Below are 27,845 nucleotides of genomic sequence, written 5' to 3'. Positions count from 1 at the left end.
AACCTACATTTCTGGTAGAGGTTTCTTTTTCTGGGGAGTCACAGTTCAAACCTAACCTAACCTACTTTTCTGGTAGCAGTTTCTTTTTCTGGGGAGTCACAGTTCTAACCTAACCTAACCTACTTTTCTGGTAGCAGTTTCTTTCTGTGAGGGGTCACAGTTCTAACCTAACCTACTTTTCTGACAGTAATTAGTTTCGATGACCTATGAAATACTAAGCTATCCAAATAATTTTACTGATGTTTTGTTCAGATACTTATATGAGATGTTATTCATTATTTTAATTTATATGCATAATGAATGTTATATTAAATGTAATTAGTTTATTTGTATGTTATACCAAACAGCGGTATGTATATTGTATGTTATATTATTTTTATGTTATACTAATTGAAAATATAGATTTAGTGCATTATACATAAGATTAGTATACGTTTTGAACGTTTGTAAATTGAAATTATATCAAAAGTTCGTATTCATTATGATACGCACCCATTTCAGGTTGTCCAACGGAAGATGTCTGACTCAAACGTATAAACTAAAACTATTTATTTATAGAAAGATAGATAGATAATCCGTTTATTTGTGAAAACTGATTTTTGGTTTATTTTTTTTTCAAAATCACATTATCTAATTATCAACCCTCGCTGTGGAGGTACGAACTCCTCTTACCTTTTCCGCATATTCCGAAATTAATTGAAAATGTACGTAATCTGCAGGCCAGTGGTTCATTATTACTAATCAATCCGCAACTTTCACGAAACCGCCCTTAGCTTCTTCTGAAATTAGGTGAAGTTACAGAGGTAGCAGAGTTACAGCAGGTAGGTAGGTACCTACATTTCTTACCAAAATGAACTACTGTGATAAACACAATAACATATTTTAAAGTAGGTTCCGCCTACGGTAGGTAGGTACAGCACGAGCTCAAACCGTCCGCTTTGATCGGCGCCGTCATTTCACTCGCCTTGTCCGGGTTTCTTTGAGGGCTTTGTGTCTGTTACACGGCTGCTTTCAAATTATATAGTTTTCTTTATATCATGCTAGTTTTCTTCTTGTGTCTGTAAAAATAAGCAAACGTTCACGGTGATTAAATCAAAGTAACGAAGAATAAGAATTTCAACTGTTGTTATAAGTAAGTGAAATACGGTTTAGCTGACATATTTTATGTTTCGGACATCTCTCAGTTTGTTGAAAATGGAGACTCATGCAAGATTTTCAGAAAAAATAAGATAAAAGGAAGAACCCCGTGCAATGGCCACTTCTTTCGTCGCATTTCCCATTCGTCATTTCTTTTGTCCCCTTCTAATTCCTGGCTTTACGCCCCTCTTAATTTTCATTTTACCATTACCTACTTTCCATTCCGTTTCCTTTCTAATAAAAGGATTTAAAAATAGACTTCCTTTTTAGAACTTGAACTTTCCTAAAACGTACTGGATTATCCAAATGTAAATCAATCGCCCCGGTGACCTGTGAAATGCAGTTGAAACCAGTTAACTAACATTTAAACCTCCACGTGCCTTAGTACCATTCTCGAACTCAAAGCTCAGTAGTCACCCGTTGCCTTTCAACATAACCCATTGGATTTCCAACCTTGTCTTATCCACACAAGTTTGGTTTTCGATTGGGCTTAATCAGGCTAATACATTAAGACTTACTATTCCATTTTAGTCTTTAACGTTTTAGGTGTAAGGTTGCAATTCAAATGGTAGGTTCGTTTGAGAGATATACGACCTAGTTTTCCTGTAAATGCGATAAGAGTTCTCGCCATTAGTGTATGCGACAAGTTTTAGATCACTAAGGTTTTGTAGGAGCACATTTTTGCAATCACTCGGCTTAAAGGAGGGTAATGGTTTTCAAGAGTTCCGTACCATTACCTACGCAAAAAACAGCAAATAAATCACGTTTGTTGTATGGGAGCCCCGCTTTTTTTTATTAAATATTTATTATATTCTGTTTTTAGTATTTGTTGTTATAGCGGCAACAGAAATACATAATCTGCGAAAATGTCAACTACCTAGCTAACACGGTTCATGTGACAGACAGAGAGATGGACAGACAGACGGACGGACAGCGGAGTCTTAGTAATAGGGTCCCGCTTTTACCCTTTGGGTACGGAACCCCAAAAAAACATCAAAAATAAGTAATAGGTATCAAACAATAAAGAAGACTTTTAATCGGTATCCTCCTTCAAGACCTCTTGTGAAGTGAAGTGGAGACTCATTATGACAATCTTACTTAATTTGCATAAAAGCCACTCAAAGTGTTTTAATTGTAAAGTCAAGAATTATTGGTAGATAAGCGGGCAAGGTGTTCACATTAATTACATGCTTTTATTATCTTAACAATGTTTATTATATTTAGAACTCTTTGAATAGATCATGCGCTCTGGTACCTTTGCTGACTTTACCGTAGGTTAAACTTCGTTCGTCACGTTTGAATTTAGTCGCATTTTTTCCAATTACAGAGGCGTCACATAACTGTTATCACTAAGGAACATTTGTACCTATTTACATTTATACAATTGAAAACTGTCTGCCTTATAACATTCCTTTTGCTGTGCCTTTATTAATACGATAGGTACCTACTTAGCAAGCATGTCGAGAATGCAAATTATGAAAACAATGGAAAACCATTACATTTCGAAACCAAAGCATGCATTTATGCAGCGAATATACAAGTTAGTTTCATTCGCTGCACTGACTTCCCGAACTAATAAAGACTCCATTAAAAACTTTGCCGCGAACGGGACGGGAACGAAATCTAAACAAATTAATATTTCGAAACAGCAGAATAACTGTCGCAATAAAAGTTATGCGGGAACTTCCTATTACCTAGCGGAACCACACCTTAAATACTTTTAAATGACGTTCGTTTAAAGTAACACCTGGCCCCTGTTTCACCAACGTGACAGGTGCGACGAATTGTAAAATCACTGTTGCTGACGTCACAGGCATCCATGGGCTACGGTTACCGCTTACCATCGGGCGGGCCGTATTCCTGTTTGCCACCATCATTGTATTATTAAAAAAAACTTTATGATATCGGAAAAAACAGATATTTCTCTTGCTAAGTTTATAACAATTGTCACAAGAAACACTACAATTGTCACGAAATTCCGACATATAACTCATTACCTGTCAAGAATTACCTACAATTCTTCTAAATCTTTGACAATTGTCAGAAACTTCGCAGGAGAAATATCTGTTTTTATCCGATATAATAAAGTTTTTTTAAATAATACAATGATGGTGGCAAACAGGAGTACGGCCCGCCCGATGGTAAGTGGTAATCGTAGCCCATGGATGCCTGTGACGTCAGCAACAGTGATTTTACAATTCGTCGCACCTGTCACCGATGTGAAATTGGGGCCTGGAACATGGTACTTTTAATATTATAATTTAACAATTCTGTTTTCAATTCACTGAAGCCCTGATTAAAGCATTTTAAAGCAGAGGTCACAAGTTTGATCCCTAAGGTACACTGGAGGCGAAAAACAAAAAAAACATTTAGAAGATCTCCTTGAAAAAAAATCGCAATTGATTTTGCAAATGTACCATAATATAATATTATCTTAAAAGTTAACCATGATTCATGCTAGGATAACCCAGATTAGTATAGGTATTGCATGGTTAACAATATTAAACGCCTTTGGGAATTTAGTAGTATATATCTCACCTTCGTATGCACCTTATGTTTATCATATATGTTATTTATCACATTTAAATACTATTAGCTTATTTTTTGGCGTCATAGGTACCTAACTAAAATAAAAATATAAAAACAGTGTACTAAAGGTTATCAATAAATAATAATAATAATATATACTGAAGGGACTCGGCCAGATACCCGGTTCTGGCTTGACGCCGGTGCCTTATTGCTTGTTATTCTTGTTGCTCCTCCGGCGCTGCAATACCAGATTTCATTTCAATTTACCGCTTTCACCACTTTTTTGTTATTCCACTGATTTTTATTGCGTTTCGCCTACCTATTGTCTGGATTATTTGTTTGAATTTTCAGCGCGTAGATATTTGAGCGGGATTAAAAACCAATCTCTTTACGTATTCTCCTTTATTTCAAAAAATGTGTTGCATAATATTATCGTGTTGTCCCTTCGGTATATTCGAACTTTATTAAATGATGTACATATAATTTTTATCACTCTCACAAATTGCAATTAAAGGTAAATTTCCATATTCAAACAATTGATAGCCATACATACATTGAGGTAGGTAGTCTTGAAAAGTGACCTATAAAGACATTTCTACTTTACATTAGCTCTCATTCTGACATCAGTCATAGTGCATCTCAGTCTCACTTGATTTGATGATGACGATGTCGTCCCAGACGTATCCGTCGACGGCGACACCCGGACAAATCAGTATCAGGTATTCAGTAAATTCTGACGTGCATGGGCTCAAAAGTGACTTGCGAAGCCGAGTTTTATTTTAAACTTTCGGCCGCAAGACATACAGTAAAGCTCGCCATTTGAGTCGTAAGTGTATGAGAGCTTGGGCCGAGATTTTCAAAGCTGGCGTTTAGCGTCGAGATCTTCGAGGCGTGCACTTTCGAAGTCGCCGAGACCAGTGTTGGTCGCAGTTCGTCAGGCCGATCTCCGAGTTGCAAGCTCCTCCCACGACTCACACGATATCATGTTTTTGCAAAATTTTGGGATAGAACATTCAAAATGAAGACAGGCGACAGCTATTAAGAAACTGGTAGTACAAACTACAAGTTAATATCACAGCGTCGTAATCCAGGAGCCAACAGTCCCCCCCCCCCCCCCTTTCCTCCAGCCGCAGCGGTACAAGGCGTTTTATTTAATCCCCAGCAACAATCATGTCGCCGCCGTGCCAAGCGTGCACACTGCACCGTGGGACAAAATAACGACACACTTTGATTTTGACATCTACAGGATTTCCAAAACTTCCGTTTCTTGTGATTTTGTTGAGCTTTTTGGAACAGTGCTAATGACCTACACATCTGATGTGCGAATTGCGGTAAGTTTCCAAAAAATTTAAAAAATCTCCGAAACTTCTTATTTCATTAAATCTAAATTTTTAAAGGCACATTGGTACTTATACTATTCAAGCATTTATAATAGTCCTGGCAAGTCTACTTTTTGCTTCAAGTCTTAATTAAATATATAGCTGTTATGTTAAAATATAGCTGTAGCTAAGTGGATAAAACTTAAATTTCTCATATTATTTACTTAATATCCTATGTCCCCTAGATGGGTCAGAGGGCATCCACAGTGCTGTGCAGTGATGGCCCCGTTCGGTCTTGAGCTACGCGCTTCATTTCGCTCCACGTCTTGCCAATGGTCGCCGCCTCTGCGATGATCGAAATTTCTCGTATTACCTATCATTTATTTCCGAAAAGGAGTATCCCATTGTTGTGTTAACTTGGAAGTTTTTTAGAAAGCCATCTAATAATCATGAAAATTTAAAAAATGGTAATTATCTCACAAGTTATTTTTGATAGTTTATAAACGAAATCTAATTGTTTCAAACATTGACTGCTTCTAAACAAACTTCAATTGGAATTAATAAGGTAATGATGTTATTTTGTAAGAAAAATACGTGTAAAATATTTTAACTATCAAACTAATGAAGCAGGACCCTGAAGGCAAACGTTGCATTATTATTATATTATGTTACAGAGACTTTAACCGTTGATGTTATAATGAGGCAACATAAAAAAACGTACTAGTACGTGTTATAGAAAAATGGACCGCTTCATTTTGAGAGCGTTAGTAGACAAGCGATAAGGCGTGCTCGTTTTAAACCGTAGGTCGCGGGATCAAACCACGGCTAATACCAATGACTCAGAACTTTCTACACCAAACATTATTTGATGTTCATAAGTCGCTTTTCAGTGAAGGAATAACTCCCGAGGAAAAGGGACTAATCTCAAAATCCAGAAAGACTGATAATAGTATTTTTTTTTAAGTGTATACAATTCTTCTTTTCAGTGTCCTTGGGTGTAGCCAGACCCCTGCGCGGGGCACGGAGCCAACTCGCATTAGCGACTCGGCCTAACACTACATTCATGTGCAGTTCCGTTGATTTGTTGCGCGGCGGAGACGCCAAACGACCTAAAAGAAACGGTTACGTGCACGCACTACATTTGGACAGTCTGGGCTACAACCAGAAGGCCGACCTAAAAAAATGCACTTACATTACATTATAATTAAAGGTCTATCACCTAGCTCAGGCGGTTGGTCACAAGTTACTAAGATTGAATTTATGGTTTTGATTAGTTTTAATCTATTAGGTATTTTTATTTTCCTAGAATATGTATAATAACTGGATGGCTTTTATACATGGAGGTGTCTATATATGCCTCAGAGGTCACAGTATGTATCTAGTTGATTGTAGATAAATATTTCATCAGCCAGGTTTTTATTATAACTTTAACCTAAATAATATTCTTATTTTAATCTTGCCAATATTAGGTACTTAACTTAAATCCCATTCTGATTTTTATTTTCATATATTTATTTCGGATAACAAGATCCATACATTGCAATAATTACATTAGGTACGTAATTAATTATAAAATTCAGTTTTAAAATAGGTATTTATTCTTAAACGTATTACTTCAATTACCTATCATTTCCAAAAGTATATCTAAAAAGATAAGATAAAATGCCTTCAGGCTTCAGGTATCGTGTTACCTCCAACATTGGGCCAACCGCCAACACTTGATTTATGTATATTTCATGCCTCACAACGCAAAAAACGGCCAACACACGTGCCTTTAACACCTTGTGTTAAGGTCCACAATCGCGTAACATGGAGTGAAGCATAAATCTCTAGTCCTGCTTATTGCTCGAGCCGCCATTTTGTTCAAGTATCTGTTAAAGTAAGTTTCACGGATATTCGTGAAGCGTCTTATGTTCTGCACTTTTTGAATATAAAAGGTTTTTATGGTGGTAAACAAGGAAAATACTCGGTTTGGTTTAAGATGTCAGTTCTAGACGCTTGTAAAGTTCATGCACGTAAACCCACGTCCAAAATACTGGACTTAACCTTTATTGACCTTTTTTGTATTTTTATCTTAACCAGAATCATTGCTACTATTGAGTGCCGAGAAGAACTACTGTGAACTAACGCCCTTCCGTGTTTTCAGTCGATTTAAGGGTCATATCACCAGATCTTGCTAAAACATGTCGAGTAGGTACCTGCGCACAAGTGTTTACTTAGTTAAATGCATGTGCAACAGTGATTTGCACACACTTAGAGTGCCGTGCGACGCAAATAGGCAATTAGACTAATTAATGCAGTGACACAAATACAGGGAAACAAGGCGGAAACGAGGAAGGAAACTTGCTTTTGGGAGTTATTGTTGAACATTTTATGTTGTGTGAATGAACTTATATGCTTTGAAAAGATAGACGCCCTTAGATTCCACCGCCGCCAAACTCTAAAAGCAAATTATTTAGTAAAATGAATTGATTTATTTCCTAGTTGTATTTGAATTAACAGCATTTCCCTCGTTGAGTGTAAACTACCGCCTAACAAGTACAATTAATTACGGCAGCTCCACTATAATTGGATCAAGTAATTAACAGCTAATAATTTAGTTCGCGCGAGGTGATTATAACTTTTGGGGACAGCTGCAGACAGCTATAGCGTAGATTCGTACTCGCTGTCTAACGATGTCGATATTTGATAACAGGAGGACATCATGTTGTTCTTCTCTAACGCATAATCGTTCTCTTTCTCCCTCTTTAAGCTGTGCCTCGATTACTGCTCGCAGCAGTAGGCGAGACGAGCGCGCAAAAAAGAAGAGGAAAGATTTTGGGACACCTTTTACAATAGTACAACAAGTAGACAACATGACAATAGTAGTAAAATTTAAAAGGGAAAATGAAAGCAAAGACGAAGGGAGGGAAGCCAAGAAGAACTTACATTGACCAAGTAAAAGAAAAATGAAACGTCGTGTCGTAACAGGCGACAACAGAAGGCATAGGAAAGAAATACTTGGAAATTCTTCCACCCACAAAAATCTAGCTCTTAAATACACGATGATGAATAAAACCTAGCCCAGGATACATTTGATTGATTTATTACCAGAATGACAGCTGATGCGATGCACTGGGACCCGTCCAATGGTTGGCTTGGCTATTCGAAAAGCATAATTAGCGAGCACATCACGTGTGTAACATATTTACATTGCTAATAACAAGTACACGTTAGAGGTCTTATTATACTGGTCACTCTGGTCAAGCTATGATAAAATAGGCGGATACTTTTTTTGAATAACAGGTTAGGGCTTTTAAGTCTCATTGGTTCAATTGGCATGCATTTTAATTAATTAATAATGAACGTGTAACATCGCATTGTCAGTATTCAAATTATCGTTTATTTTAGCGGGGCTAAATACTACATGCATCGGCCATTTATGAAGTATTTTGGTGTAGTAATAATTATGTTACTGGCTGCGAGCTTAAATAAACATTCTATAATTTATGGTTAAAATAACACGCTAGATGTTACCTGAATATACTTTAGTCAAAGAGTTAAGTAATTATAATATACCGGGTGTGGCCTGTAACACGAGCAAATAATTAAACTTTTGTTCAACAACTTTTAAAAGTTACGAAGTATTTAGACTCCCTATTTTTCATACAAAATAAATATTATCTTCAATGGACGCCATCGCCACGCCATATCATTGTGATTGACGTCGCTTGTCACGCCTTAAACATAACAAAATTCGCAATACATTGCGTCTTAGAATGAACTTTAAAGTATATTAAAAATCAAACCACAAGTTATTTTTAAAAGTTGCTGAACAAATGTTGATCAGTATGAGGAGTACAGCCTACAGTTAAATTTTTTGCTCATATTACAGGCCACACCCGGTAGAAGGTGTACCTATTTGTTAACTGTATGGGGTTCGTATGAAGAAAAGGCCGACTTCTAACACGAAGATGTATTTCGGAAAAAACACAATTACAAAAATGTCACGAAAGCGTATGTGCATAGGCTCGCGGCCAGCAGCGGACTGCCTGGCGGCGCATAGTAACAGGTTGCATTAGATATGCTACAAACAAATATCAACCTTAAGACTAAGGAATTAAAAGCTAATTTAACACGACTATGATTTTTCATAAGTAAAACATAACTAGGTACAAATATAACGAGCGCATCGCCAACACTATTATAAAGCCTAAGAAAACACGTGTCGAATTTCACAGATGTCCGTGTAGGGCCTCGTACATTATGCGGTATCCTCGGGGCAAGCTTTTTTCTTGTACTTTACACTTTTCTTTGATCAATAACATTTCATTATAGTTGACGTAAATTATACTTTATTAAACTCTAGAATCTGCCCGTGATTATTTAGTACTCCATCGTCTGTTCTAAACAGTAGCACTCTCAACTGCCCATTGGTGGACCTTAATGTATCAGCAATAAGGTTCACGAAGGTAAGGGTTGCGGTACGAATTGTTAGTTAGGAGAGTGGACGCTGGTACATAAATACCGTACTGCACTATTTAAGATAAAAGTAATGGCCGAGTCCGGAAAACCTCCGCAAGTTTACGATGTTTTTGTTAAGAAACTCGCTACGCCGACTATTTATAAATCCGCTCTACAGTTCAAGTCTGTCGTTTTGGCGTGAGAAGATCTTTAAATTTTACCTGAGTTTTATTGCAGAAAATAATAATTAAGGACATAATTTTAGAATATCCTTGGGATTATTATAAGAATAAATTTACTAACAATAGCAGACAACAGACTACAAGTTAGTACTATGAGTGCAGCAGTGAATGAGTTAATAGTAGAAAAGTTATTCAAATGTGTTAATATTATTGTCCAACCCTCGTTATTTTCTCCTAAAACCGATTTAAATCTAAACATATAACGTTATATGGATATCCATTTCCTTTCCATGTCATTTCAAGTTCAACACCCTTAATATGTTTATATTAAGGTATATTTTAGCATGTCTAAATGTCGGAAGTATATTTCCACTCCAACGCGCGACATCGCACGACAGCGTGATTCCGTCAGAGTAGAGGAGAACGTAAAAAGTTATCCATTTTGAAGCATATTATTATCATAATATTGTGCAGGTCGTGCTAAAACAGACAAGGAATTTGTTCACTACGGCAAGTAAAAATCTATAATTATATACCTTCTATCAAAACGGCTTGTATTGTGATTGCCAATATTTTCTCGCAAGAACAGCAAAGTTAGGTATATCATTTAGAGTTAAGTTGTTAAATGGGCCGATTTTTTTGTTAATTTTTATTAATGTCAAATTTCGACAAAAGGTAGATAGAGAGAGGAGCTTTTTTAGGAGGAGGAAATTAGGGAATTATGTACAATATATGCCCTAAAAATGGCTCCCTCTTAGTTACGAAAACGTATGGCATGGTACTTTTGTCAGTGAAAAATTACATTTTTTTTTGGGACATGTTGACATTTTGTATTTATTCCGACCAGAATGAGGAGCTCTTCAAACCAGCCAAATGTGTCTAAATCAAACTAAAAAAAATCGACCCGAATACGGCCTGTACGATGGATTACTGTCATTGCCTCTCTACTGTGGTACGAGATTGGCATTTTGCGTGCGATATGTATGATTGACATTGTTATTTGTTTGCGACCTAAATATGTTTGGGCATTTTGAGGACGATATATTTTGGGATGGAATTGGTTTTTAGAACGATTTGTATTTGAGGGTTTGTGTTATATTATATGATGTTAAAATAGTGTTTACTTTATGACTACCACTCCACGTCGTTCATATACAATACACTACGAATATCTTTATATTATTTGTGTAATATATCTCGTATGTTACACTTTAACAAATATAATTTATATCTATGAAATACACTACCACGCATAAGAAGATAAGATCCGTATGTAAAGCTTTTAAAATCTAGTTTTCCACTTGATATTTAGGTATATAAACAGTTGAACACAATTCCGAAGGTATATTATAGGAATGGCTGAGGTGTTCAAAAATATCTCTACACTCACTTTAACGCCTTGACAGTATAGGCGTGTTCAGTTGATTCAAATATTATTCTGATATCAGTGTACGTTCGAATTGGCCTGTCAGTATCAAGGACCGGAAAACCCCTCTTTACGCTTAATCCTAACCCAATCGATTCGGTTACCGTATCATTCGGTAACCCTATCATACTGTTACCTGATTGTAATGGTAACCTTATTGAAACGGTAACCCTAACCTTTAACCGAGTTAATCTCAAAACCCCATCGCGATAGGGTTTTTGTTAAGGGTTTTTAACAGGTTTTCATTCAGTTATGGTAACCTTTATTATCGGTTGCTTACTGGTTTGCTACATTAATAGTACATTATTGTCGAGGCTCGGAAGTAGCTACTTGCAGGCTGAGGATTCGTTTTAAACGGACGACCTTGGGAGTCCGTTTAATTGAATCCGAAGCCAGCAAGTAGCCTTCCAGCTGAGTCATATATAGTGCTTTTCTCAAAAATGGTGGAAGAAATATAAATATCATAGAAATATTTTACAAAAGCAACGTTGTTACGTATATATTTTCACAGAAGAAAGCCCTTGCCGCCTTTTTATTTTTTAATAAAAAAATAGAAGTGTATTTTTCTGCCGAAAATACGCCAACCTATTTGAGACAACTAAATAGTCGCGGCACTAATCATCTGTTTGGCTGTTCAAAGGGCCTGTGCCTTCAATTGATATGGCCATTTCAACTTTTAAAAAGTTTGGAACTCGACAAATAATGGAATTTGTATGCGACATTGCAGTCCCAAAATCGAGACTGCAATGTTTTTAACTTTTTAATTTTTGACTGACCATAAACTAAGCGCTTCGCGACCTATTTTTTAGACGGCAAAGTCGACTTTGCCGTCCATTTTTGAGAAAAGTAGTTTTATGTGCCGTCAGAACTAAAAAAAAATACTAAAAAATTTGTTTATTTTATTTACTTTATTTATATTTTGTTGATTTTATTGATTTTACTTATTAAATTTATTTAATTTAATTTATTTATTTAATTGATTTAATTGATTTAATTTTTTGAATTTGTTGAATTTATTTATTTTTTTGAATGTATTTAATTAATTTAATTTAATTAATTTATTTTATTTATTTTATTTATTTTATTTATTTTATTTATTTTATTTATTTTATTTATTTTATTTATTTTATTTATTTTATTTATTTTATTTATTTTATTTATTTTATTTATTTTATTTATTTTATTTATTTTATTTATTTTATTTATTTTATTTATTTTATTTATTTTATTTATTTTATTTATTTTATTTATTTTATTTATTTTATTTATTTTATTTATTTTATTTATTTTATTTATTTTATTTATTTTATTTATTTTATTTATTTTATTTATTTTATTTATTTTATTTATTTTATTTATTTTATTTATTTTATTTATTTTATTTATTTTATTTATTTTATTTATTTTATTTATTTTATTTATTTTATTTATTTTATTTATTTTATTTATTTTATTTATTTTATTTATTTTATTTATTTTATTTATTTTATTTATTTTATTTATTTTATTTATTTTATTTATTTTATTTATTTTATTTATTTTATTTATTTTATTTATTTTATTTATTTTATTTATTTTATTTATTTTATTTATTTTATTTATTTTATTTATTTTATTTATTTTATTTATTTTATTTATTTTATTTATTTTATTTATTTTATTTATTTTATTTATTTTATTTATTTTATTTATTTTATTTATTTTATTTATTTTATTTATTTTATTTATTTTATTTATTTTATTTATTTTATTTATTTTATTTATTTTATTTATTTTATTTATTTTATTTATTTTATTTATTTTATTTATTTTATTTATTTTATTTATTTTATTTATTTTATTTATTAAACTTATTTAATTTATTTATTTTAATTATTTTAGTTATAATATAATAATATTTATAATAAGAACACACCACACAAGTAGGTATAAAGATAAACAAAGGAAAGGCAAAAAAACTTGTTTGTGCTGGAGGCTTCATAGACCGCCCATGCCAACCTCGGTTATTCAATAATAAGTTGAATTTAAGTGTGCGTAAAGATTACAATCGTTTGAACTGGTCAAAAACCTCATAATGAGGTAACTGAATAGACTGGGTTTTTATTTCGGTTACCGGTAACAGAGGTTAACTCGATCTGATACGGTTACCGAATCAAAGTGTTACCTTATTAAGCGGTTACCGTTATGGTAGGGGTTTTTATAAACACCTCTAAAATAACCCTATGAAAAACCCCGGTTAAGGTAACCGGTTCCTGTCCCTGGTCAGTATATTCCTTGCCAAGGCTATTTAAGCTAAAGTCACGATTCGCGTAGAGCCTCTACGCCGTAGCGCTCGGAGCACTATCTGTTTTCGTAGCGCATCAACTCAGGCCGAATTTAACCCAAATGGCTTGAGGAATATAAACATTATATGTATAGGTTGCCTAACGGCCGTATTCAAACAATGCTTAAAATAAGATGTCACAGCGATACGATACCGATATCTGTCAGAGTCAGAAGTGTCATTTCTTCAACAACGTCACTTTTGACACTGATAATCGGTATCGTATCGCTGTGACATATTAATAGTATTGTTCGAATACGGCCGTAAATTATCTTTAAGTCTACATTAAACACTCGTACGCCTACTCGTACTTAAAAAAATGTCAAGCAAAAGTGTTTTACCCTATCCCTACTTATTCAGCCCATCAAGTACTTAATTTAGAAAAATCCTTATCGGTGTTCAACTTTTGGGTAAGATAAGAAAATTATCAAACGAAGTTTATGATTACAAAAGGGTTCAATGGATTAAATGAATAAATAAATAATAAATACTATAGGACACTGCCCTAATTCCGAACCCCATTTATGTGGTGTACATTCCCACCTCTTAATGGTAAAAAAAACTACAGTTAGTTAGATTCGAGTATGAATACCAGTGAATATCGCTCGTTAGGGTCGCACAGGCCTATTCGGATTTCGAGATAATCACAAGATCTTGAGATGATTTAGAGATCAACTAGATCTACACTAGATATCGACTAGATGTGACTTGGATATCTAAGTCATAACTTGTCGAAATCGTTCAAGAGGACCTCCAGAATCGCGGAAACGTCAAATTTGACATATCTATCTTACAAATATCTTTAAATTATCCGTATCGTAACTTGTTGAAGTCTAGTAGAAATCTAATTCATTTTCCGAATCGAGCCGGCAGGCGCAGTTGAAACTACGCGCTCCAGTTCCGACATCGGTTTTATTTTGAAGCGACAAGTTTTCATGCCGTAATTAGAGACAGACAACTTCTGTACACGCGTGCTTCACTGAGAGGGTAAAAAAGTAAAGTAGATTGGGTCAGTTAGGTACCTATATCGTATTTTATTCATTTTAATTTAGCTACGTATTTTAATTAAGTAATAGCGCCATCTGCAAATAATGTATTATGAATTGATCATATTGTACAAACAGCACCACTCTTAACTGTCCATCGGTGCACCTGGACCTTCATCAGCATCACATGCCTCTCCGTCTATTGCAGACGATTTATGCATTTCTGTTTAGACACGGGGTTTGGTGACTGTGGAGACCGATGCGTGAGTGGCACGACCTTCCACATTTTTGGCAGAGAAAGCTCATGCCACCTGAGGTTCCAGTCCCGGTTTGCTTTCTGCGACACCTTCTGCTATCTAAAGAATTAAACCAGGCTTGGTCGCATAGCCTTCTCCCCTCCACAACACGCTTGCGCCATCCATCACTGTCTTCAGCTAAGGTTTCCCAGGCAGGTGGTCGATTTCAAACCAGCTCGGATCGGATCGGTGGACCTTATGCATTGACGTATTATATCTATGGACTGGCCTTACGGGCACTAAAAATGGTACTAGTTCAGCGGTGTGACTCACCAATTCGAGCCAATCGCGCAACCTAACGCAGCTAGTTGCGACCAATCGCGCGCGTGATGTGAACTCATCAACCAATCGCGTGCGTGATGCGAACTCATCAACCAATCGCCTTGTAGCGGTGTCACATCGCTGTACTGGCCCCATTCTTATTGCCCATAAGGCCAGTCCTGAGATTTTATACGTCAATGACCTTATGCCTTTTGTAATAAGGTTGACGAACTGGCAGTTAACAGCGTGGGCGGTGGTAGGTACTGGTAGTGTTACCTGTGCAGGAAAATACATAGTTACCTAGAGTCCGACTCTTATTTAACAACTTGTCACGGCTTTAATCTTATTTTGACACGACCTTGAAGATCGCTCACGCTGATTGGTGCATGCGAAATAAACTGTCAAAACTGTAACAAGTTGTTAAATCTGTGTCGGCCCTCACTTCACGTTATGAAATATGGGAACTATTGTTAATACTTCCTCAAGATTCCGCTCAAATCTTAGCAAGCCTCAGATTCCGGAGAGTATGCGGCTGCTTTGAGCCCATAACTTCACAAAATACTTTAAACTCGACAATGAATTAGACTCTGGTTTATCTTGACCCACGGGTTTATGAAATATAATAAGTATAGGTATTGATTTGTGTTTTTTAAATAGTCATAATATAATATATCAATTGAAAACTGAAATAGATGTCATATATTATGTTTAAGAAAAAATTACCATGTTTTGCAGTCGTATTCTGATTTTCATAACAGGTTATGAATTAGATCTGGGTTAGTTATGGATCTGATATGTCAGTAAGCTTAGAATAAATTTAAATTTCAGTGTCAAAAGTGAAGTTTTTAGTCGAAAGAAATGTCAGTCAGACAGCAACACCCACCTCTGTAGTTGCAGTCGTCCATTTTATTAATCTTAATATTTTTTATTTTTAAATATATAATGTAATTTTTGACGATCATGATGAGAAGATAAACATAATTTTGACGAATGTAGCAAATTTATAGTGTAATTTTCATCTTGAAATAAAGAAATCTAAATCTAAATCATAGGCTGCAGTGACCGCCATCCATCAACTGGATCTTATTTTGTTTGCTACCAACGCTGTATTAAAAAACTATTTAGTTATACTGGTTAAGCGGCACCTAAGGAATGCGATTTATTATTTGTGAATAACCACCCAGAACGGTTTAATTAAACGATGCAACGCATCTTGTTTTGCTTTCATGACAAACCTTCTCCACCCAACTTTCAACCTTATTTTTCATGGAATAAGATATATTTTTGACTTTAGGGAAAGCTTGTGGATTTAAATATGAAATAGTGTTGTAAAGTTATCGGATTGTTTGCGAGGCTCGGTGAGATGCGGTTGCAAGATGATAAGCTTAGTAGGTAATTGAAATCTTGGTTAGAAATTATTTTGTTTTTGAATCCAACATTTTTACTTAATACTAATTTGATTAATCAAATACACGGAGTATTAGAAGTTTTATGATTCTAAAACTTTATGCGTCTATAAAGCAAACTTAAAGTATGTGAGTGATCCGTTTTAATATAATTTAAACCGTAGAACAAACACGAAATCAATAAAAACGAGTAAAACGTTGTATAAAGCAGAATTTTCAACTCTTATGGGTATTTGATTTGGCTTTGTCTGTGTATAGTTGATTCCTAAGAATTTTATTACAATGATTAATATTATCGTGACTCCTTTAGAAGATACTGTTACGATGTTGTCTCCTACTCGACAGAATAATAGCAAGAAATTCCGTCAACCCAAATCCCTGACTGTTTTGTTAAAATACCGAAGGCGCAAAAACTCACTAAAAAGGTGTTTTTTTTTGCGCGAATTCCCTTTGAAGTTGTTGTGAATTTATCGGCACTGTCGGCATTAGCTGATTGGCGATCCGTAGATTAGGGAAGTGGGGCGAAGTTGGGTCACCGGCACATTAGCAGATGGAGCACTCGGGGTATCTTCGTGAATTATCGAATGCCCGTTGAGATCTACGCGCGTGTTTGACATGCGCGATCGAACGTGCATATTACAGGCAAATATTGAACGTGAAGAATTCTAAGTACAAAACTTCGGTGAAAGAAAGTAAATCTGCCTGTTTGTCTGTTATTGCTTGAACAGGAACCTATTTAGATAACTACAGCAAATTAAAAGGTAATAAACCCCAATTTCTCTGTAATGGCCCGTTTTCCAGCCAGAATACCTACAGTAGAGTGAAATGTCAGTGCGCTGGCAAAAGTTTTTCTATGTATTATATTATGATTATTATACCTACACAAAAGTGATTTCTTCGGACGCGTTTCTATCTATACGCATAATTTTCCAAGTAGAGCTAAAATTTTGTAAAAACAGTGAAAAATCTAATCTTTACGAGTAGCTTTCAAAATGAGATAATACCAACTTCATTACAGAATTATTCGGCCGGGATAATCCACACATCTAACTTGACTAATGACAATTATTTCTGCAAAACTTTTATTTCCGAGTGGACTAAATTGGAGCGTGGAGACGTTGTTGAGAAAATAACATCAAGGTTAAGAGGTTACAGTTATATTAAGTGTACATTGTACAACTAGACAACAAATAGAATTATTTTTAATAAATATTCAAAGGCGCCTAGCCTTTCAAAGATTGCATATACCTACTAGAGAAATTGATTGAGACAGGTACTGCCGTGATTGGGTGGTCTAGAAGCCAGGGCGCTAGGTGCGTAAGCTGAAGACACGTCGGTTCGATTCAGCCTCGGCCACTGAGACTGAAGATTATCATACTTTGCAGTGAAACATCATATGTTTATTAAGTTCTGGCTCGTTAAAACTGGTTTAATGAGGATCAAATGACTTTCTAAAGAGAATTACAGTGCATTGAAAGTTTGTATGGTAAATTCAAAATTCAAATTCAAAATTATTTATTTCATGTGATTTACACAAAGTGAATTTGTGATTTTTTCATGTGGTAAAGTGATTAACAATTTAACACATTAATATTCTGGTTTATGCAAGTATATTATTCTGCTAATTACTCATCATGACAGTGGCACTCATTTCTATAAATGCAGACGCAATACAAGCTTCGTATTTAAATGGCATTAGTAATAAATCAGCATCCTCGCAGCAGCGGCAACGAGGCGGCTAATGCTCGAGTCAACTCGAAGGGGAACGCGGCTTTACAATGACGGGCTGTCGGGTGCCCTACATACGAGTATCATAGCGTAGAAAGCTAATGTTGTGCAAAACTGGCATATTTTGTATAGAAAGTTAATATAAATGTACCACATCTCTCACCGAAACTGAAATAATGTATCAACATGGTATGTGTTCAACATGGTGCAACAGCCGCTTATGTAATTCCTTTAAGTAAATCGCATCTTTACGGTCACGGGACAGGCTTATGCCTAGTGTGGGGGTCAGTATAAACTGTAAATGCTGTTAATGTTTTTTTTTTGGAAATAAACTATTTGTATTTGTATGGAAATCATCACGTGACTTTTGTAGTAGTAGTAGTAGTAGTAAAACACTTTATTGTACCAAAATCAAAACAAAACAGGAAAAATAACATTCGTCATTCGTTTTGTCATAACTGTCATCACGAAACTACGACCCTAGTTCTTTAGGTTGTTATTGGCCGTGTCAAAACGGGGAATGCAGGATGCTGCAGTTTTCTTTTCATCTTTGACTGTGGCGCCTGTAAAGGTGCCGTTCGGATGTCAATTGTAGCTGCATTAATATTTTTTAAACGATCTGTTTTTATTCTGTTAAAATTTGCATCACAATTAAATTGATATAAGCATTTATTTTCATTTAGACATCAATCACAAATTCATCATCACTAGTCACTACAAAAAATCCATTCTCACCCCAAAAAATCTGAATTCAAGTGTTGTTCAAGTGCTACATTACAATTAGTCATACTCGGCTGTCGTTTAGTCACTGTCAGCGGTCGGTTGGGGGGTGGAGGGGGGAGGTTAGCAAAAACCGTAAGTTTGCCGAGTGTCAGCGACGTCGTTTCATAAATCTCACGCAGATGCGTCGGCGGCATAAATTTGGCGCCGCGGCGTAAGGGATCGAGCGGAAGCGTTAACTTTAAAAAGTCGGTATGTCATTAATATACATACTGGTGGATCTGTAACCTGTAGACCTCACGAATCCCCATGACTAAAAATTTTGGAAAGTTTCCAATAATTATTGAACCTGCTCACCAAATTTCCCGAGAATCGGTTGAGAAATGCGACCTGTAGAGGAGAACATATGCTCATAGGACATGTTTGCCAAAGCTGAAATGGCGACATCAGTAGAGTAGGTAAACTCATTTACGACGAGTGAAGTTTAAATATTAATGATTGATCGCTCCGCGGGCATAAATTATTTAGTGATAGTGACGACGTGTTTGAATTAGTTAAGATTACTTTTGTTAATCAAGCAAATAATGTACAGAGTTAGAATTTTGAACATAAATAAAAAAATATAGCGATATGCGTCTGGTTACTAGTCCAAAAAGATTCCTACTTACTATACTGGGACCAAACAAAAAATTAAATTTTAAAATTTAATCTCTGAAGACAAAAACAAAACAAATCTTAAAGTTCTCGTCAATCCCTTTCCCGTGTAAGTAAACATTATTTCAAGAAAGTCCACTTTTCCTTTTTCTCGATCCATATTTTACCGTCATAAAAGTGTCGCTTGCGCCGCGCCGCCGCCGCCGCCGCCTCCGCCGCCGCGGGAGACGGCGAACGGCGAATAAAAGATAACGATTGAAAGATCCGGCACGTGCGCCGAACGTGTTCATTGGGTTCGCTGTAAACTACACTTGGAATAGTTTTTGATAAGGACCGAGGTACGGTTTGGGGATCTGGTGAGATGGATAAGCAAAGGGGGAAGAACTAGTTATATTCAATCTAATAATCATGATATGATGCCGAATGAAATGAAGGTGAAATTCATCACATTTAATTTAATACGGATGAGTTTTAGATATTTTTTTGGTAGTCAATCGTTTTGGACTTGTGTGTATACAAAAGAAGTATTATACTACTATGGGATCAGTTTTTGTACAGGTCAGAGCCATGGGTTAAGAAGGAAGGGACAACTGGTTGATTAAAATAAATGGTTGGGTTTACAGATGGGGTTTTAGATATAGGGTCTCTTTCGGTATGCCGTGAGCGTTAGGCAGTTGCGCCTGTAGCGGTCGTCCAGAAGTCATGTGATCATATTTGGCCTATTTATGATATTTTTCTTACACCCCCCCCAACGATCACATGATTTCTGGACGATCCCTTTCAACAAATCTTCATATTTATTAAACTAAATATATTTATAAAACTAGTTTATTAAACAATCATACAAAAATACCATTAACCTTTTGTATAAATAAATTATTTTTACGTTTATTAAACTAAATAGTAGCATAATAAGTAATAACCTAAAACAGCGTGAAGTGTCAAGTGTCAGACGGACACTTCAGTAAGCAATAGTTTTTGCCACCTGGGAACCAGGCGCCTAAACCTCGACCCTCGGCAAGTCGTGGCATTAGTTATGAGCTGCGAGTGACGGGGCTGTGAGGGCCGGGACAGGTATCATGTTTCTGTATATCTGACAAAGAAAACTAGCGAAATACATGCCGATACCTCAATAAATACTTACAGACGCCCGGAGTTATATCGAAGCAGTTGTAACCGCTTGAAAAAAGTGGCGCATCTAAATCGAGGTATATCGGTATATACTCTTCTGCTGATTGGAACTGAAAAAGTAAAGATAATTTCTAACGTTACTTTTTCATTTTATAAAATGTTCCGTAATTTTTTTTCACAAAAAGTCATATCTCATAATTATATTATAATATTATCCCAAGGTTTGTGTGCCCAAATTAAGTGTTAAATACTATAAAGATATTATTTTAGTTCGGCAGGACCAGATGTTAAAATACCTGTCAATATAGAAGTAAAATAAATAAAGCCATCAATTTCAATCTCAATTCGGAAACTGACTCCATCGCCAGCCGCAACATCTAAAATAAAATCACTGAACCGAAGGGCCAAGTAGGTCAGTTAAATAGACGTGCCCCGTTATCAGATCGACAACGAGAGCCTTAATCTCGGAGTACCTAAATCCAACCTACCTATGTCAATACTGTAGCACCTTGTAACTCAATCAAGCCAACCACAAAAATCCACTGCTGGTGCAAAAAGCAACCCAAACGGCATAACTATAAAGTCATGTTGACCGCATCCAGATTTCAGAAAGTCCACTACCAGCAAACTTAAAATTTAAATTTTTAACCCGTATTGAACTCTATTACCAGTAAACTAAGGGTGGTGTTAAATGCATCGTGTGTCACAAAGGTGGTATCACACCTGCGCCCGACCATTCGTCAGGCGATAAAACAAAGTGTCGGACGCGGTTTCCCGAATGGGACGCGGCTGAAGTCATCATTGAAAGGATTTTCGCGTCGCCTCTGAAATACGGCCACGGGACATCTATGCAACCTTTATGTAAGATGTATCTATTTTGGACTGAGCATTGTATATGATTCGGTAGGTATAATGTACCTAAGGGAGATCTAGTTGAAGTATTATATCTGAAATACGGGCCCGAGACGCCTATGTTTTATCTAGACCCTATTTATAAGACTTGTTTATGATTTAGTAAAAGTAGAAGTACCTAAGAGAGATTTAGTTGAGATACGTGTCTCATAGGTACTATGGGTAGGCAGGATATGAGGCAAATATTACAAAACTTACTAGTATTTCTTATAATCATCATCATCATCATCATCATCTCAGCCTATATACGTCCCACTGCTGGGCACAGGCCTCCTCTCATGCGCGAGAGGGCTTTCTTATAATACGTACTTTTTCGTATTTCGTATCTACGTGCAGAAAGGGAGTTATATTTAAAATAAGCATTATTTTAGTTTATTTGCTGGTATTATAAACACCTATGTTTAAGTATTTATATGGGTAAAACAATGAATCAATTAGAAAACTCTACACAAATTGTCTTCAATGAAAATTTTTGTTTGGCTCTCAAAGGATTTCTCAAAATTACATTAACTTTAATTTTTAGTGACAGTTATTTGAACCAGTTATTAAAGAAATCTATTCTGTCTAAGGATCACGGTAGATATACAAGCATTTTGTGAATATGTATGAAACAGCCATTACAAACTGATTAAATTCCACAGCTCCAACTAAACCATAGTTATTAAAATCCTTCACAACCAGCGTCTTATTAAGGATACCCTTAATTGGTGCAGACGATTCCATTACCTTCAAGACGAATGTAAAATTAGACCAGCATACGACAAATTAACATCCTGTCTTCACGCAAAATTGCACTCTCAACTATCCACTTAAAGACTACATTTACGAAACTATCTTTATAATAACCGTTATAGTATATCATACGCTTGCCAATGTAACAAGAACTGTAATACTTGTGTTTTAAGGTTAGTTTTTGCGTAGAGTATCTGTAGTGTGGGGACAAAGGGTCCATAAGCCAGGGTCTAACGGTTCCGTGACATAAATACACCTGCGACGACCAATTATTTCCGGACAGAATTTACTGAGGTTAAGTAATTGGCGGAGTCAGTTGTTATATGAACGACGCTGGCTTTATAGGAAATATGGTTTGTTTTTCCGTTGTACTGGTCTCATGAAAACGTCGAGTATGTACAGTGAATATTACGTACGTACGTTAAGTGAAAATTTAAACGTTTAGCAGAGATGAGTGTCCGTGAGTTAACCCCAAATTAGAATGCCATAGGATAATAGTCGATAGTCATTGCCGTAGTCTAATTTCAAAGCTTTCAGGGTCCGTCTAAGGCTTAGATTCTAAGCTATCTCAGCACTTTCTTGGACTTGGAAACAGTTGGAAAGTGGCACCAAAAACGTCATATTTCCGTTCCCACACTTTGTTATTGCAAAACATGTACAGAGTTATGTATTGTTTCGGCTCGATTCCGAAAATGAATTAGATTTCTACTAGACTTCAACAAGTTACGATACGGATAATTTAAAGATATTTGTAAGATAGATTTGTCAAATTTGACGTTTCCGCGATTCTGGAGGTCCTCTTGAACGATTTCGACAAGTTATGACTTAGATATCCAAGTCACATCTAGTCGATATCTAATGTAGATCTAGTTGATCTCTAAATCGTCTCAAGATCTTGTGATTATCTCAAAATCCGAATAGGCCTGTTAGCTTGGTCCGACTATGGAACTGCATACTGTTTGTTTCGTGGTCATAAGTTTAAGAGAAATTAAAACGGAATTTTTGTATGACAATTTAATGGCTATATATTTGTTATCTTTATTTAAGTTGAAAAGGTATTATTTCAGCACTAAGGACCCGTGATCCTTTTTGGTGACGTCCCAATGTTCTTCCTGAATTCTTTGAGCATTTCGCGCTCCGGCTGTCGTGTCAGCGGCACTATACAACTCTAATTGGACGGCAAACTGTTTGATCAGGCCCTTACACAGAAAACTTACACAACTGTACACCCTAAACTCAATTCTAAATACACAGCTTAGGGCATATATTTGGGTGTGCGGATTTATTTAATGTGGTTCTAATCCTGTAGTATTTCAGCGCAGTATTGGGTATGCTCTGCAAATAGTGAGGGATAATGTATGTTGCTTGTTGCAGTAAACATTTGCTATTGTTTTGAATACAGCTGTTATTTGGTGCTTTGTTAAATTTTGTTAGTAATTATAGAATGATTGAAGATGAGTTGTATTTGGTTATTAAATAAGTAAAAGTAGGTTGTAATCAGAAAGATATTTGCATAATATAAAATAAGGATATTTTAGTTACCAGAAATTGACAGTGAAATTGCCAGATTTTTTGATCTATGCGAAAGGAGCAATGGCAAACTTGAAAATTACTGGGGGGCCCAAAAATTCGTTGACACAAATTTCTAGTGCACCATAGTTTTGATAAGTAATTTTCACTAATGTTAGCACATGTGCATAAAAGGAGAATATTTTGAGGATCATAGTCTACTTTTGCGTTAGTCGAGTGATAGCTAGGCAGATGCACGATTTACAAATTGTGATGTTTGCGGTAGCCTCTAAATACGCAACTGTGTATAACTTTTAATGTATTTTCTACAGAAGTGGCCATTTTCTAAAATGTGTTTGACCCTAATAGGTACATACTTTAGATTCCTTTTCCAGCATACTTGGATTTAGAGGCAGTGTAAAAAATATTTTTTTAGCGCACACAGATATTATAAGAAGGTACCTAAATTAAAGACAGATGCATCCATACTGCGATATGTTACAAGACGAGTGTAAGGTATCTCTTTAAGGTATGTATTATATTGTATCTCATCCCATGCTTACAAGTAGGTATCTTAAACTTGTCTTGTTATAGATAGAGCAGGGCGGTTGTGGTTCTCATATCGCTGTTATTACATTGTTCACGGATTAAAATTACTCCGCAATCTTCGGCCGACGGTCTGCGACGGATCACACGCACTAGATGGATTATACAGCCCCATTTAAGTACATGGTTAAAGAACTTGCATGGAATATAATATTAAAAACTTTCGCGTTTTGCACACATATTAACTCACATTTATAGACGGGTCTATCGCGAATTTATTTAATTACCGATAAATAAAAAAATTGCCCTAAGTCGTAGTCCGTAGGTAGGGTGCTCAGTAGGCTGGCCGCATTGCCCCGCTGGATGGCAATGCTGATCCGTTGGGCAAAATATTTGCCAGCCCTCTGGTCACCGGAGGCCTCTTACCGATATATAAATTCGCGGTAGACCCGTTAATAAATGTGAGTTTGCATGGAATAATTGATATAGCTAACTACAGAGTAGGTACAATGAATTTTTGGCGCTCCCATACTAATTTACTACCGAGCTACATAACAGCGATAAGAAAGCTATCGCCATCCTGCTTGAAAATAATCTCGTTGATATAATTGTATTACCTAAAATGCAAGATATCGTTGTAAGAGTGCTTTTGTACCTACTGCTTAGAAGTCCAAGTAGATATAAGTTATTTCAGTTGCTTACGCATTTATAACGGGGTCCCTTTGTTTCCCATAAAGTTTTAAGTCATAATGTATTCTTTGTCATATTATCGTTAGTCATAAAACTGAAACCGTTACCTTTTCAGGATTTTCGTAAGGTTATTCTATAGGTAGGTTAGGTTAGGATAGGTTTATTTTATGAAAATCCTGAAAAGTTACGCGTTTCTGAGAAAAACCAAATATGACTAACGAAAATTCGGACAAACAATACATTATGACTTAAAACTATTAGGGAAACAATAGAGACCCATTTATAACACATGTTAATTACAAATATGACCAAAAATTTGTTCCAAAGATGGATTGTTGTAACCAAGTGGCACAGCATGCAATGTTATATTTTACAAGTAAAAGAGCGCCAATGAGGGGTGACTTTACATTATTAGTAAAAAAAATATAAAACGGAGTCTACTGTTGATAGTCTATGGACATTCCTGACTTAGACCGCTTGTTAAAACTTGTTACATGCAGCTGAAATTTAGTATCGGATGAGCGCCGTTGTTATATTTTGTGTCTTCTAGTCTAGACTTTAAAGCTGCTTTTTTAACAAATAAATTGTTTTGTTGCAGGTTAGCTTTCACTAATAAATTGCTTACTCTTTAAAGAAATGACATTTTTATCTTAAGATACTAAATATGTAGTAAGCAATAAAGTATACTAATCTAACAGTTAAAAGCGGTAGTGTAGTCGAATGATCTGACGCCCGACTATCAATCCGGAGGCCGCGGGTTCAATCGTAGGTACTAAAAAAGTTTTTCGGAACTTATGCACAGAATATCATTTGATATTTACCATTCGCTTTTTGGTAAAGATAAGCAAAACATACCTACATACATCGGCGATGATTTAAAAGTGCATAAGATTTCCCCGACCCGCACTGGGCTAACGTGAGGCCTAAGTATAGTCCAAGCCCTCTTGCGCAATTGCGCATGCCTGTGCCCAGCAATGGGACATATATTGGCTGAATTATTATGTATCCATAACTGTTAAGTAAACAAATAGTAATTCAACGGTTTGGGACGATGGCACCAAGAACAGAACTTTTAAATGACTATTTGTTGACCTTATGTGTTTGTAATAAAGCTCAAAATAAGTTAGTTAACGTTGTGCGACGCCGCAGGCTCCTTACCGATCACAAACAAACATTTTTCAATCTCCAACTTCATACATGGAACATTATTCCTGTTTGAGTAGCAACATTGCAAAGCGATGCCGACGCAGTCCTCGAGGGGATTTAAGCGTTTCAAATCAGAACTGGGGTATAAATAGTTATTGGTTAGTATTTACCAGAGACTAGTAAATATTCAAGACAAACAACCTTCATACAACTCCGCATTCTTCGCGTGCCTTTTTACGTTTTTCCAATTGTAGCTTTATATGTTGAAATCTTTCACCTGAGCACATAGGTACAATAAAAGTATAATAAAGGCATTTTCGGGATATTATTTAATGAACCCATCTTATTTTAAGATTTTAAACCTTTTCTTAAGGCTTAAAATACTTTATTTATTTTGCTAAAAATACTTACTTTTGTGACTCTAACTGCGGTCAGTCAGAATTTTACCATAAATTTAATAATTTATGTTTGGAAATTAAAAATTGACCGTCTCCCATGGACACTTGCCTTATTCACACTGCCTTACAAATAATTGTACCTACATATTTAGCGCTAGTAAACCTGTGACATTAAAGTGTTCCCCGTCTTTTCTTTAAAACCCTCGACTAATAGTGTTGCATACGCCTTCGTCACGAACTGAATAGAGGTCCATGTTTACAACCTCACTCATTATGCGAAGTGGCATCTCCCCCCCTCCCCCCCGCGCCAGGCGCGTAAAGATAAAGCCGTTTTAATTACCGGATCCGGTTTTATTCAGGAAATACATTTGTATGACAAACGCCGTTTAGCGTGCTTTCGGGGACCGGTGGCGCGGGAAAGGAGTAACTGTCGGTTAATGACCGTTAGAAGGAACTAGGAAAACATTACCTTATTTCATCCGCGACATAAAAACAACAACATTTTTTTATTATCATTTTATTGAAATATAATTTTTACTGACGTCCTAATATTCTTCAATTTTATTACCCGTTTACTCCTATCGGGTCATAAGACGCGTACCCGAAGTCGATAATTCAAGATAATATTTGATGTGTTTTGACGAATGTACTAAATCTCTGGCATCATTACCATAAATAGGTGTCAGGCTCTTAGCCTAAATGACGTCACGATTCGATCGCAGAGTGCTCGTAAAGGCTAGTCGTAAAAATACACTCCTGTCGTAAAAAAACTCGTAAAAGTAGTAGGTATAGGTGCCACGGACGTACATTCGAATGGACCACGCAAGAGTGCCAATGATCAACGATTTGGTTAAATAGTGGGAAAACGTTCGATGAAAGCGGTATAAGTTCGATTGTTAGAAAGATTCAGAAGAGGTCTATATTTGAAAGTGAACTTTTCTTAGCTGAAAATATGACGATAATCACAAACGCTGTTAATTTTCGTGTCAGGGATCTGACTGTACTTCACACTGCGCAGATTTAGATATTATTGAATACTGTTCAAATCAAATTCTTAATTTTTTCAACATTGAATAATGGCTTGTTTGAGGAATTTTATTAATAATAAAAAAAACACCTTTCTACATCTGAAAACACATTTGAAATTTCAGTCAATTCGAAAATGAATTAAAAATATGTTAATATGAAAATTATTTAAAGAAAAGCCCATGACCTCATCCTATCACTAAAATACCCTAAGGACCTCATACATATAATTATATTTTAAATACTGGCACCTACTAAATAGTTGTACCCACAAATCGCAGGCAGATGCGACATCTATTTAACATATGTAGGTCTAGATTTTCATCTCTCATGGAGTAGGTGTCA

General features: G+C 35.6%; 2 long non-coding RNA genes across 2 annotated transcripts in view; one reads left to right on the top strand and one right to left on the bottom strand.

Moving 5' to 3' along the window:
- The window catches only part of LOC134797822 (uncharacterized), an 87,678-nt gene that overhangs the window by 49,062 nt on the left and 10,771 nt on the right, over positions 1-27,845 (top strand). The gene's annotated exons all lie outside the window — the stretch shown is intronic.
- LOC134797313 (uncharacterized) lies at positions 681-26,200 on the bottom strand. Its single transcript, XR_010145073.1, has 3 exons — positions 26,089-26,200; positions 20,555-20,651; positions 681-1,058 (listed from the first exon to the last, which is right to left on the bottom strand). It is a non-coding gene; the product is annotated as an uncharacterized LOC134797313 (long non-coding RNA).

Source organism: Cydia splendana, chromosome 15 (assembly GCF_910591565.1).
Source record: "Cydia splendana chromosome 15, ilCydSple1.2, whole genome shotgun sequence".
NCBI classification, from domain to species: Eukaryota; Metazoa; Arthropoda; class Insecta; order Lepidoptera; family Tortricidae; genus Cydia; species Cydia splendana.
This window is presented reverse-complemented; position numbering and strand designations above follow the sequence as displayed.